Source organism: Dermacentor silvarum, chromosome 5, assembly GCF_013339745.2.
Source record: "Dermacentor silvarum isolate Dsil-2018 chromosome 5, BIME_Dsil_1.4, whole genome shotgun sequence".
In the NCBI taxonomy this organism is placed as follows: Eukaryota; Metazoa; Arthropoda; class Arachnida; order Ixodida; family Ixodidae; genus Dermacentor; species Dermacentor silvarum.
In genome coordinates, this window is record NC_051158.1 from 151,113,389 (window position 1) to 151,127,238 (window position 13,850).

The following is a 13,850-nucleotide window of genomic DNA, read 5'->3' on the forward strand; positions in this document are numbered from 1 at the left end:
CTTGGTCGATACAGTGACTCTTACGAGAGGTAAAATCAGTTCCTCTAAAAATGTACGGGGAAAACGCACCTACCGGGCGTTCACGTCATTGCTAAATAAAGCCAGCAAGTGATTCGGTAGCCACATAAAGCAACGCACTATTATTTGAAAGGATGTTGCAGAAAGATATTTATTATTCTTGAGTTTTCTGTGTCACCATTTTAAGTGTTCCATTTTTAGTTGCGGCGTCAGCTTTGTGTCAAGCATTTTTCCTTCTATTTGAATGGCCGAATAATCTTGGTCGATACACCCTATTGAAAATTTGCCCGATGCTGGGCATGATGGAATCCATCATCGATCATCACGGTGGATTATGGTAATGGGCATGCTGGGCAGTGGGTGGAATGCTGGGTGATGGGTAGAATGCCGGGTGATGGGAAGAATGCCGGGTGATGGGAAGAATGCCGGGTGATGGGTGGAATGCCGGGTGATGGGTGGAATGCCGGGTGATGGGTGGAATGCCGGGTGATGGGTGGAATGCCGGGCGATAGGTGGAATGCCGGGCGATAGGTGGAATGCCGGGCGACGGGTGGAATGCCGGGCGATGTGTGGAATGCTGGGCGATGGGTGGAATGCTGGGTATAACAGTGGGCACATCAGGTCAAATGCAAGTTGTGTTATGAATCGAAGGAGCAGCCATTGCACTTAGGAAGCTCATGATGGGCTATCTTCATGCGTTCTTGAGTCTTGCAAAGTGTGCAGTCTGTATCTACATGTGGCCAAGTATGCCGCTACATTTTCATGCCATAAGGAATCAATGTATAGCACCATAATATGTTCTATATCTTCACACTTTATTGAAAAAATGCAATAGGTTAAGGCGATTCACGTCTTCCAGCGCTTGCCCTCGCGCCCGCTTCTGTGAAGAAGCTCCAAAGGTGCTTCGTTACAGAAGCAAGGTGGTGCTCTGGAGGTGGTGCTGGTGGCCCCATCGGATGTTCCCCGATGTACTTCTCCAGGCAGTCTAAAAGAGTGCAATAAATATAGAAATAAATTGTTATTGAAACCATTTGTAGTAATAAGTGAATGTAGGAAATCTGCTGCAAAAGATTCAACAAGTTTCAAATAACACAATGCAGCATATATTACACACAAATATGCTACCCAGCGCACATGGCAGAGCAGATTTATTTTCAGTGAGAATGTATGCACATGCATCACACTATTTTGCTGAGTCGCATGGGATTTTAGTAGGTGTTTGCCAAAGCTACGCCTCTTCTCATCAGGAGTTTGGCTTTACTGCAAAGTTTAGTCAAACGGCAGCTGCATTCGAAGCACCGTCAGGCGGATTTATTGCTTCCGATTTCGCATAATTTGTCTGCTCTTCAACCACCCAAATTTCTCTCAGATTTCGAGAGCCACAACTTGGCTAGACTGTCTCTAATGCAAGGGTGGCTTAACGGGCATGTTGGTAAAGTTTCATCTTTGGTTAGCAGCACGACGATCTACATGGAAGCGAGAGAAGGGATAGGAAAGAGCGCTGACTTACAATTTTATTGTGAACGTAATGAAGGTTTAAATACCACGCTAAGGCACAAAAGAAAAAACAGAAAGGTAGCACGTATTCAGGACTCGGCTTCCAACATACAATATGCAAATCATGTGGTTAAATATTGCACTTTTTTATTGCACAGTGACAATGAAGGGGCACTGACACAGCGCTCGCCAGATTTGTGAATTTCGAGCGCTTCAATAATTTCTCTGGTATGTTTGTTTTTTTTGCGACTGATAATTTGTGCGCTATCAAATAAGGGTTTGCAACGGTGGTCTCTGCAATGAATATCCAGATGACCAGAAACGGAGTTGAAAACATGATTATTATGCTCCTTTAATTGTTCATTGAGACAGCGTCCCATCTGACTAATGTATTCGTGGCCGCAGGAAAGAGGAATGTTGTAAACAACACGTACAGCGCACGTGACAAAGCGGTTATTATGGTTGGTTCTGCAGCAACTTTTTCTTTCTTTAGGATTATAGTTGACCTGCCTGCATAAACATGACAGCTTATGTGGTGCCGAAAACACAACATCGACACCAGCACGCCGACCAGCTTCTTGAGAGTATGGGACAACGTGTGGATGTAAGGGATGACGGTGACTCTATTCCTGGAAGTGGCAGAATCTGGGTTGCTAGCGTTTCCTTGCTTTTGCAAGCTTCCGGCTACTGACGCAGCAGACTGCCCGGGTCGCCCGATTGGTCGTCTCCGGGCCTGTCTCCCGAAACTGGTTTTCATTAAGTGGTGACAGGACTTTGAAAAGGAATTGGTGAAGCATAGGCAAACGATTTCTTGCTTGATGAGCATTGAATGGGCTGAATTAAAAGGTAAAAGAGCTTTGCAAGCTCTGGGTTCATGCATCCAGCACAGCTGGTTGTTCCTAAAAATGAGTCTGAGGTCTAAAAACCTAATCGAGTCGGCAACTGGCAGCTCATGGGTTAAGACAAATGGATGAAGACACTCTTTAAACAGCGATAAAGCATCACGGCAGCTAGTTTCGACAGTGTCGGCGTGAGTATCTAAATGAACTAAAAAATTATCTACAAACCTAAAAACATGCCATGAAAGACAGAAGGCGTTTGGAAAGCGCACGGCGGGAAGACGTATCTACAAAGGGGCGGGGTTTGCATCGGTTCATGCATAGCGCCCATGCTGAGTGACATCTTGCTAGCCACTCACGGCTGTGCACTTTCCGAACTCCTTGCGTCTTTCGTGGAAAAAGTTTTTAGGTTTGTAGATGATTTCTTGGTTCTTTTAGATACTGACGCCGACACTGTCGAAACTAGCTGCTGTGATGCTTTATCGCTGTTTAAAGAATGTCTTCATACATTTGTGTTAACCCATGAGCTGCCAGTTGCCGACTCGATTAGGTTTTTAGACCCGACTCATTTTTAGGAACAACCAGCTGTGCTGGATGTATGAACCCAGAGCTTGCAAAGCTCTTTTACCTTTTAACTCAGCCCATTCAAAGCTCAGCAAGGAATCGTTAGCCTATGCTTCACCAATTCCTTTTCAAAGTCCTGTCACCACTTAATGAAAACCAGTTTCGGGAGACAGGCCCGGAGACGAGCAATCAGGCGACCCGGGCAGTCTGCTGACGTCAGTAACCGGAAGCTTGCAAAAGCAATAAAAAGCTAGCAACTCAGATTCTGCCACGTCCAGGAAGAAAGTCAGCGTCATCCCTTACATCCACACGTCTCATAATATCAAGAAAGTTGGTCGGCATGCTGGTGACGATGTTGTGTTTTTGGCACCACATAAGCTGTCACGCTTATGCAGGCAGGTCAACTGTAATCCTTAAGAAAGAAAAAAAAATTGCTGCAGAACCAACCATAATAACCGCTTTGTCACGTGCACTGTAGGTGTTGTTTACAACATTCCTCTTTCCTGCGACCGCGAATACATTAGTCAGACGGGACGCTGTCTCAATGAACGATTAAAGGACATAATAATCACGTTTTCAACTCTGTTTCTGGTCATCTTGGTATTCATTGCAGAGAACACCGTTGCAAACCCTTATTTGATAGCGCATAAATTATCAGTCGCAACAAAAACAAACATCCTAGAGAAATTATTGATGCGCTCGAAATTCACAAATCTGGGGAGCGCTGTGTCAGTGCCCCTTCATTGTCACTGTGCAATAAAAAAGTGCAATATTTAACCACATGATTTGCATATCGTATGTTGGAAGCCGAGTCCTGAATACGTGCTACCTTCCTGTTTTTTCTTTTGTGCCTTAGTGTGGTATTTAAACCTTGGTTATGTGCGCAATAAAATTGTTGTAAGTCAGCACTCTTTCCTATCCCTTCTCTCGCTTCCATGTAGATCGTCGCACTGCTAACCTAAGATGTCTCCAACGAATGCAGGAGACCTGCAAGGTGCTAGTTCTGTCATCTGCTACCGTTAGCATGTTGCTCGCAGTCTGGGGCCGTATTCTGAAACGTTCGCCTAGGCGAAATTTCTTTTTTCGCTTTCAGGCGTGCGCCGATTGGCTGTTTTAGCAAAATTGGATGAGCTGATTGGGTGGTTGAGCCCGACGTCATTTAATTTGCTCAAACAGCCAATCAGCGCGCATGCCGATTTCGCCTAGGCGAACGTTTCAGAATACGGCCCCTGTATTTCATGCAGTGGGCGAGGAAGCCGGTCGTAACTTTAGCATTAGCCAAGTAGGCATAAAATTTTTTGAATGTACAAGCCGTAGTCATGGCTGGTTTCCATGCTTTATTTAGCTGCAATGATGGCAACCAATGTTTTAGTGTTCTTTTGAAACCCCATATAGCTTCCTTGCTAAGCTAGCCTACATCTTCAATGTAAAAAAGCCTAAGGAAGCATCTTAATATACAGAGCAATCTCTTATGCTCGTTTGTTCCTAAAAACCTTTTTAGCAACAAACGGTATTTGCAGCAGACTGTTGATGGCAGTACAAGAGTTACTGACACTTCATTCATAAAGCAATTGAAACTGCACAGAAAAACTAGGCGTTACAGCCACACTATGTTGTCATCCGTTCTAATCCAGGCTGGCCACGAGTTCTAGAACTATGCATGATGCCTAGCACCTTGATTTTTTTTAGGGCACTGATGACAGGCATGAAAATTTATAGGAAGCTGCACACAGGTCAAGCTCAACTATCCATGTCAGCGTACATGTCAATAATGTGCGAGGTGTTTTCTTTGTGTAGTAATTCTTTCCTCATCTTTATGCTCAAATAAGGCACATGTTGCCAGCTGACTTCCTTGATTGCTTGTCATTGAAACCGATTATAGGGGAAACTGCAGACAGTTTTCGCAAGAAACCAATATCTCGATATTATCCTATGCTGCTTTGACAGTGCATATATACGGCTTAAGAAAAAGACACATGTATAGGCACTCGCATCATTCTTGCTTTGGCATTTCTTTCCATTGTGTGTACATCAACGTTAACTTATCCTGATAACTTTCAGATATACAGTCAAGTTTCTTATATGAGGTGAATGTTCACTTACTCTTCACAGCAGCCACTTTCTCTGGTGTCGCCAGAAGCTTCCCAGATGCATCAGAGATAGTCCGGCTGGCCGGCCCAGTCGGGCTTCTTTCCCCAGCTTGTGTTGGTGTCCACAGGTGCTGTGCCAGACCTAATGCGCACTTGGCTTCGGAGGTACACTTTAGTATGTAATGCCACTTGTTGAGTGGCATCACAAATCCCACACCAATCTGCACCTGCAACAGATAGAAAGTATATTGTTTTTGACCAGTAATCGTAACCCTAAAACACACTTGCATAAAACAATATTGTATAGGTTAGGTCCTTTGATTTCTGATAAAATCCCATAATTTCCCATTTCTGCACCTTGAACAAGCGTTATAAAAATTGGGTTAAACCCACTCTTACCATGAAATTAACCTTTCTGTAAAGGATATTAAACTAATAAAATTTCCCCACCTTGTGGGCAGCAAGCAGTCATATTTTATACAGTTTAACCTTGCATTAAGGAAATTGATGGAGAAAGCAAAAAAATTGGTTCAAATAGGCGCAGTACCACGCAGAGAACAGTGCAAAAACGAGTGCCATCGTGGCCTCCGAGATTGTAAGCAGTGTCACACTGAGAACAGAGCACACGTGACCTGAGGGAGCCATGTGCGCCAGTTTCCAAAGGCCAATACCATTATACACTGCACGGCCTCGTTCTGAAGAACACTGGAGAAATGCCTTGAAAGCATGATTACCCTTGCACGGTTGAAAAAGAGTGAATTTCCTTGTAATTTCTGAAATCCACGTGCAGCACTCACTCATCTTCACAGTTAAATCATCGTCATGACTAAACTGGTGCAGAGGATGCGCCAAGTCCCGTCGCAATTGCAAACTTCAGAACTTGGTGTGCACCCTCCTTTTACTGCGATCGGATTTGACATGTTTGTTTTAACAGTACGGTGCTATTGAGTATGTTCATTATATGTGGACGCAGTTTGAACAGGCATGGTCAGAAAATAATAAATGCAATAAAATGCGGTCATTTTAAACCAATAATTCGTTATATCTGCGATTGTTATAAGCGAGAACTGTAGTGCACATGAACGTAAGCTGCAAGAATTTTTTGACATAGCGCTCCAGTAATAGCACAAGTAAAGGCATTTGATAAACCGCTGATAAGCCATCACTGTTTCTCACTCCTTCGCTACACTCGTTACTCGTGCCCTCATACTACACTACAAAGTGCAGCTAAAGCTATAAATTGCATTGCACGGCAGAAGTAAGGTTCCTCCATTGTCTGCCCCTAATCACTCTCCCCATTAAGATAGCTTAATAGAACCTTCACAAACACTTCAGTGTTGCACAATGGGCGACCCCCTCCGGCATTCTCAGAACACAAAATTGGCTCTCGTCATGTCAGTTCTGTCCTTCCTCGATGATTGACTGGTCGACAGCTTTTGCTCCTAACGCCGAGGTCACCTGGAGCACCCTGTTGACATTGTGATGCACGGAGGCAGTGCCAGAAAGGCCAGGGGAGCAGTACATGAGTTTTTCTTTTTGATTTGTGGCATTCCAACACCACATAGCACTGCCGCATTCACCAGAGTATGGTCATGGCATTCTCTACATCATGCGCACATTTCTTTGAAATATCAACTGTCAGATGTTATGTTTAGGGGCCCTTTAAGAAATTTTCTTCATTTATATCAAGGCCGTCATATTCACCAAGGCTTTCTAAATAAACCTTCAGTTTAGACAGCAACAATTTTGTGTTGTTTCCTTAGTCCTTGATTTTCTGTGCTGTCCACAATGCATCATTTCCAATCAATGTCTTTGTGTATCACTGTTCAAACACCATATTGTTTTTTTGATAAGCTGACCTGAAATACATCTTCAATGTAAAGTAGCCTAAGGAAGTGTCTCAAAATAAAACAAAGCAATCTGTTATGCTCGTTTATTTCTAATAAACATATTCTTGCAGCAAATGGAAATTGTGGGAGACTGTTTGTGGGTGCTAAAAAAAGAGTTACTGGCAGTTAGATTTACAAAGAAATTAAAATTGCACAGAAATGAAAAGGCTAGTTACAGTCACACTGTGTAGTCATCTGCTCTAATCCAAGCTGGAGGTGAGTGCTGAAACTTTGTATGATGCCTCAGTGCCTTGCTTTTTTTTTTGGCGTCGACAACAGGCATAATTTATCGCAGGCTTATCACGACAAATACAGATATCCATTTTATAACTGACATGCAACTAATGTGCAAGGTGCTTTCCTTGTGTAGTAATTCTTTCTTCATTTCTATTCTCAAATAAAATGAAATCGCTGCAAGTAAGCCAAAAGTACTGATAGGACACATGTCACAAATTTCAATAAGACAGGTGTGCTTAGAAATCGCATGGCTCTGAATGTTGCAGATTATAACAAATAGATCACCACCGTCACCACATTGGAAAGACAATGGTTTAAATAGCTTCTTTTCAGACCATACAATTTGCAAAGCTGTGTCAGAACCAAATTAATTTTAGTCAGAAACATTTTTTCAAGAGCATTAGGATGAATGCTGCAGCATGGTAAACTATGATCGAACATGTCAAGTCTGCATTACACTTTTCAAGGAACATAAGGTGCTAAAAATCTCACTTGTCTTTAAGACAATAAACAGTAGGCACTAGCATCAATCATTGTTTGGCATTTCTTTTTGCTGTGTCAACGCTACTCATCCAGATAACTTTCTGATATACAGTAGTGAATGTAAATCATTCAGGTAACTCAGGTAAAATTCAGGTAACTGTTCACTTACTCTTCACAGCAGCCACTTTCTCCGGTGTTGCCGCAAGCTTTCTGGTTGAATCCAAACTGTGCGGCAGGCCTGCCCAGTCACGCGTCTTTCCCCAGCTTCTGCTGGTGTCCACAGGCCCACATCTATTGCACACTTGGCATCTGATGTACACTTTAAATATACTGCCACTGTTATAAGGCAGCACAAAGCCTACACCAATCTGCACCTGCAATAGATATGAAGTGTTATTTCTTTGACCAATACTCATAACACTAAATCACATTTGTATAAAAATATTTTGTAGGTTAGGTCCTTCGATTTCTGAAAAACCCCCAAGCCCTTTTTTGTGCTGATGACAAGTTTCACAGTTCAAACTAATACATTCTCAAGATATAACTGTAACTGCAGAATTATTCACCCAACATACACATTCTCTTGTATAGCTCAATAGCCAACATACACATTCTCTTGTATAGCTGAATAGCTTCGGACATGGAAGCACTTGAAATGCTAGTATAGTGTATACAGGCGAGGTCAACATAAAGCGTATGAACACATCCAGACATATTGCTAACATTCAATAACTTTTATTTCCCGGTACCCCATCTTGTACCTCGGCTTGTGCGTCAGAGAATACATGTATAAGTGTAATCATTAGTACAACAGCAAACAATTGCAAAAAAAATGCTGACGCTTGCACGGTAATCTCAGCTCATATGCAGGAATTCCGATTTTTTTGACAACACAAAATATTTGCTAATACATACGTGACCAGCCCTGACAATCCACTCATTCTGTTGAGTCAACTCACACCCATTTCTACCTAGAATACGGTACTTTCAAAACAGGAACAGCAGCCACATTTTAAGAATTGAAGGAACAACAAACCATTTGGTGCCGTTATCTTCACTTTGTTACTGTGCTCACGCAGCCTCATTCGCACATCTGCCTGTTTAGCCTATGTAGCTTCTTCCACAGAATAATCCAATGTGATATATAATGTATGCTTTGCATTTCACAACACTTTACCGTTTTTTTTACATTTTACACTTGTGGCATTCCTGGTAAATGCTACCAAGTTTGGTGCAGAATAGACAAAGTTGATGTCTGCTTGCTGTGCTTTTTAAGTTGTGTGAAAGGCTGTGATATACGGTCCTGCAGCATCCTTTATCTTGTTAATGGTGGCAACCCTTGCCATTCAGCACACATCTGCCTCTGCAGTGACTGTTTGAGCAGGCCTTCTGCAACGAGCACCAGGAACTAACTTGGGTAGCCAACCTCGTGAAGGTTTGTCGCCTGCAACCTAAAGGTTGCATTCATTAGTTGCTAGCATGACTTTCTTTTGCACCAAAAATGTAGTCGATTGCAGTGCATGTGTTATATATTCTATTCCATTAAGCTGTAGAAGCTATATACGCCAAAGGTGCTACATTATGTGAGCACAGTAAAAAAAAAAAAGACGGACACCAGATAGTGCTTTTTGTGCCTTCATTGCTTCAATGTAGCTGCCATCCCCATTCTGAATGTGCTCTTATTCGATGTTGAAATGGGTCGAGTTGACTCTACAGATTACAGATGAGTGGAGTTTTAGGATTGGTGATCCGTGCATTGGTAAACACTTTAGTACATTGGCAAATAAAAAAAATGAATTCCTTCATATGTGGACAGATGGCACTACAGTTACAAGTTTTTATCGATATATACCATCGCTTCGTTTTGATCAGCTTATTGAAACCACACTGACACACTTGTCTATGACTTTTGCTATCCAGTGCACCTCTAAACTTCTTTTTTGGTTTTTGCATTTTTCAGAAACCTGGCGCTACTAAACAGATGAGTGCATGTGCATTTATTACAAGAGCTGCTAAATGGCTAGCGAAACTAGGGAATGTTAATGACAGAGCGAGACAGCCCAAAAACAATGTAAAAATGGGTATGGTAGCCATTTAGCTGCCCTTTAATAAATGCGCTTGTCGTCCACTATTTAATAGCACCAGGTTCCTGAAAAATCCCCAAAGCGAAACAAATTAATTGTAACAATGTATAGCAACAGCAAAAGATGTGTGCCAGGACGGCATAACTTTGCCTATAAGAAAGATGTTATTTCAGGTTAAACAATTGTATCTGTAGTGCCTTGTGTGAGCATGCCAGACGATACGGTTGGTTTTCCTCATTGCTTTTGACATTATCATAAGCGGTCAGTGTTTGTTCTAAAAAAAGTTGTAATGCGAAAAACCACAATTTAGTTCTTTGGCATGTGTCAAAGATTAGATTAACAAAAACAAATAATATTTGGACTGGCTAGTATAAATTCATGGTACCATGGCACCAAGTTGAACACAATAAGAGGAATATCTTCTTCGTGTGTTCCACTTCTCATGCAAAAATAACAATGAAAGATTGCAGGTGTAGGTGCACAGACATTTTATGCCTCAGAAAGCATCAACTTTCTGTGTGCCTGCCAGTGAAACCTTCATTTATACTACACCTATCAATAGTCTAGCATTTATTTGAGATGCCACCGAATAGTTAAGAGACTGACAATGCCACGGGATAATGTACAGCCATATGTAACACTCAAAGCAACAACAGCGAAAAACAGTGTGAGCCACACCTACTTCTAGCTTTGCAATAAGTAGCAATTTCATTGACTCTTGGAAAAGCATACATAATATCTACTGTACAGGACATTGAGGCACACATAACAGATGGAAGTTACTGACAAAAGCATATGCACACTATTTCTTGAATTTACTCAGTTATAGCATAAATTGAAATGCAAACAGGAATATTTGTTACGAAGAATTACATGGATGTGCAACATGTAATCACACTGTAGATGGTTTCTAAGCATGCAGTAGTCTCAAGTGCATGTTTTGGAGTCTAAATTAGACTGCTGTTACAAGTGCAGCTAAACCTGGAAATGAACCACTTTCAAGTAGTTTCAGAATTGGTTGCATTTGAATTCTAATCGTAGATATATTGTGTACATTCAGTAAGTTTTTCATTCCAAATCAGTACTTGTGCCTGTTCCCCTGTTTCAAGAAAATTTTTAAACTGCGCGACGACAAGACGTGAACAGAAACATTGAAGCTCACAGACGTTCCTGTTCACGTTGTGTCTTCTTTGCGCAGTTTAAACATTTTTTGCTGAATCTATGAACTGACTAGCCCAACAACATGCCTTACTTCCCTTGTTTACGCATCACAGTTGCAATTCATTCAGCCCGACCACGCGAGATGTCACACTGAAATTCCATAAATCTATTTTAGAGCTACGATAATGACAAAATGATTTAACAACAAAGCCTAGACTTACCTACTTATATGTCTCTTCACTCAGGCATAGGTCAGTGCTGCTCACCGATATTAATGACCAACGTCATCTGCAGAGGAAGAGGCTGAAAAAAAAACAGGTTTTCTGAAAGTACAGAAATTACAGGACAGGCTCTAAAACTATGTCGAGTGACACAACAGATGCTAGTCAATTTAGAGGTTATTACATACAAAAGCATAGTTTCACATAAAAAACTGTTGCATTGAATAAGAGATGACACTGTGACAGACACAAGGACTATTTTAGCACTTGCGCATTATCTATCAATCAGCTGATAAGTTTATTATGAGCAAATAAAGACTGAAAGGACCCCAACTGATCCCACTAATGAGGTGCACCTACTGACACATTAAAGTAGCTACTCCACAGTCTGAGATCTCAGGTAGGAAATGTGCTTCTGAAGTTATTGAGGTGTTACCTGAAGTGTAATAAGTGTACAATAAATTTCTTTCCATGTGATGTTCTATTCACAGTGACAGTTCAAAAAATCTGCTAAGCCACCTTGGGTATTATGCATGTTGAATTTCTGGAACTTTTCGGAAGTTTGCAGTTTTTTTTTCAGTATTTATGCTTTCCACAGGTCTGTTTACATCCGACAAAGTAGTACCAGCTACAGCATGCTTGCTCTGAGTGTGGCAGTAGTGATGTGTTATGCCAAGGCAATTCCAGCTGACCTGCCTTGGATTCAAAGCAGTTTATAATTCAAAAAACAATTATGGGGGTTTTAAATGTCAAAACCACCATGTGATTATCAGGCACGCCTAAGTGAGGGACTCAGGAATAATTTGGACCACCTGAGGTTCTTTTAACGGGCACCTAAATTTAAGTGCACGGGTGTTTTTTACATTTTCCCCCCACCGAAATGCGGCCGCCGTAGCCGGGATTTGATCCTGCGGCCTCCTGCTTAGCAGCCCAACACTATAGCCACTAAGCAACCACGTCAGGTGGCGGTTTAATTCTAAGCATGCTTGACCACATACATAATGCCTAACCACATATATAATGCACGACAAGTTCTAGATCACACAACTTTGCCCACTTTCTTGCTCCATGCAGGTGAAAATTCAAATTTACGACACCACTATCAGAGGAAGTAGAGCAGGTGCTTTATAATTCCTGACAGTGATATGCAGTCATTATTTCACTCTAAGAACAAGCGAAATGCCTGTAAATGGTTTCTTGATGAACCCATCGCCACATAAAGAAAGAAGCAGACGTCTTCCTCAATCTATGTAGTGCACCAAATGGCAACTAATTATCTCAAGCTCAGGTGTACCTTCAAGGCATGGGCACACATACAGTGCAGGAAGCTTATTGCCCATTCGAAGCCAACATGTGCCATATTTTACAAACAGCTTGATATAAAATATGCAATTGGAACATTATTGGCTCTTCCATATTGACAGTGTTATGAAATGCCTTTGGACCTGTTGCACAGAATCGAAATTTCCACATTCAAACAGTCTCTCTAATAAAAAAAATAAAGCTTGTACAAATCAGTGCATACATTTATTAAGAAAGAAATGGCAACTGTTCTACAGTGTTCCGCCGATAACCACTGCAAACCACCACTCAGGCTCGCAAGCCAACAATTTGCCATTGCATTTGTCCCACACTTGTAAAATGAACGGAAAACTACTACGCAAATAGAACGAGAACACAGCTGTGTATTTCAGGCACAGTTTTCTTGCAGTCCTGTACGAACTACCTCGGTTTAACAGCCCTTTTCAGTGCAAAATGAAATCTGGAAAAACGTAATTACAGAGAAGCATTTTCTGTAACTGCGCAAATCCGCCGAGGATACTGTAATACGAAGTTCTCAATATGCATCAGCTATCAACTTCCGTGTCACGCTACACATATAATCGTTTAAATCGATTCCTTAAACGCCGATAATTAAAGTGCAACCGTGCACACTCATCACGGCTCCGTACAAACAAAATGCGCCGCAAAACAAACACTTCTAAATGCAACGTAATTTGTCTTACGGTATCGACTCTTGGTTCGCAGAACACCGCGGTGGCTGCAGATATTTTTTAGCGCTGTAGCTCGGACGTATTCATACCGACGTTTCGGCTTCGTTACGAGTCAATACAGCGTTTAATGCAAACCGCAAATTTAAAATGCACGGTGATCATCTTGCCGGCGGAATATCTTTGAGTCTAATACTGGGAAAATTTTACGAGTGGTAGTGCGCACGTCTTATCTCACTACCAGCGCGTATTAGTAGCGACTAATCTCTGCAAACGTAGTGCGCAAGCAGATTCAACGCCACTGCAACCGCATTCGGTACCACGCTGTTCGATTTCCAGGGAAACAATGCATAGAGCAATGATAACGCGCAACGTAAAAAGGATAGCATGCACGGCTACCTACCTTTGGCACGAAAAACACGCGTCCGTCCGTCTTGTGGCAATGTGCCGCGCTGCCGATTGCCGGGCGTCCGTTGGTCTTGGGGCAATGTGCCGACTTCCCGATGTGCCCGGACTTCAAAGCATTTCTCCTCGCCACAGAGCGCGTTGTCCAGAAGGAACTTCGGCCCTGCTTTTCACTGTTGTGCGGAAGCATTTGAAGACGGTATCCTCCAACACTACGAATCACGTCCGTCCGCAAATCAAACAAAGGGATCACTGAGGTTGTGTTGCAGTAGGTTGCTGTTGAATTAGTTCCTCCCGTATGACGCATCATATCCGGCCCAGAAGTTCCTCCTTCATTAATGAGCGCAATATAAAAGCGACATCACGAGATA

At 42.1% G+C, this 13,850-nt stretch overlaps 1 long non-coding RNA gene across 2 annotated transcripts; it reads right to left on the reverse strand.

Annotated features, from left to right (window-relative positions):
• Nucleotides 1–879: 879 nt before the first annotated feature.
• Nucleotides 880–11,187, reverse strand: LOC119454488 (uncharacterized). Of its 2 annotated transcripts, none has more exons than XR_007467372.1 (4): nt 11,084–11,187; nt 7,787–7,991; nt 5,022–5,235; nt 880–1,003 (listed from the first exon to the last, which is right to left on the reverse strand). It is a non-coding gene; the product is annotated as an uncharacterized LOC119454488 (long non-coding RNA). The 2 variants fall into 2 exon arrangements; XR_007467373.1 differs by having other exon boundaries at nt 11,088–11,160.
• Nucleotides 11,188–13,850: the final 2,663 nt, after the last annotated feature.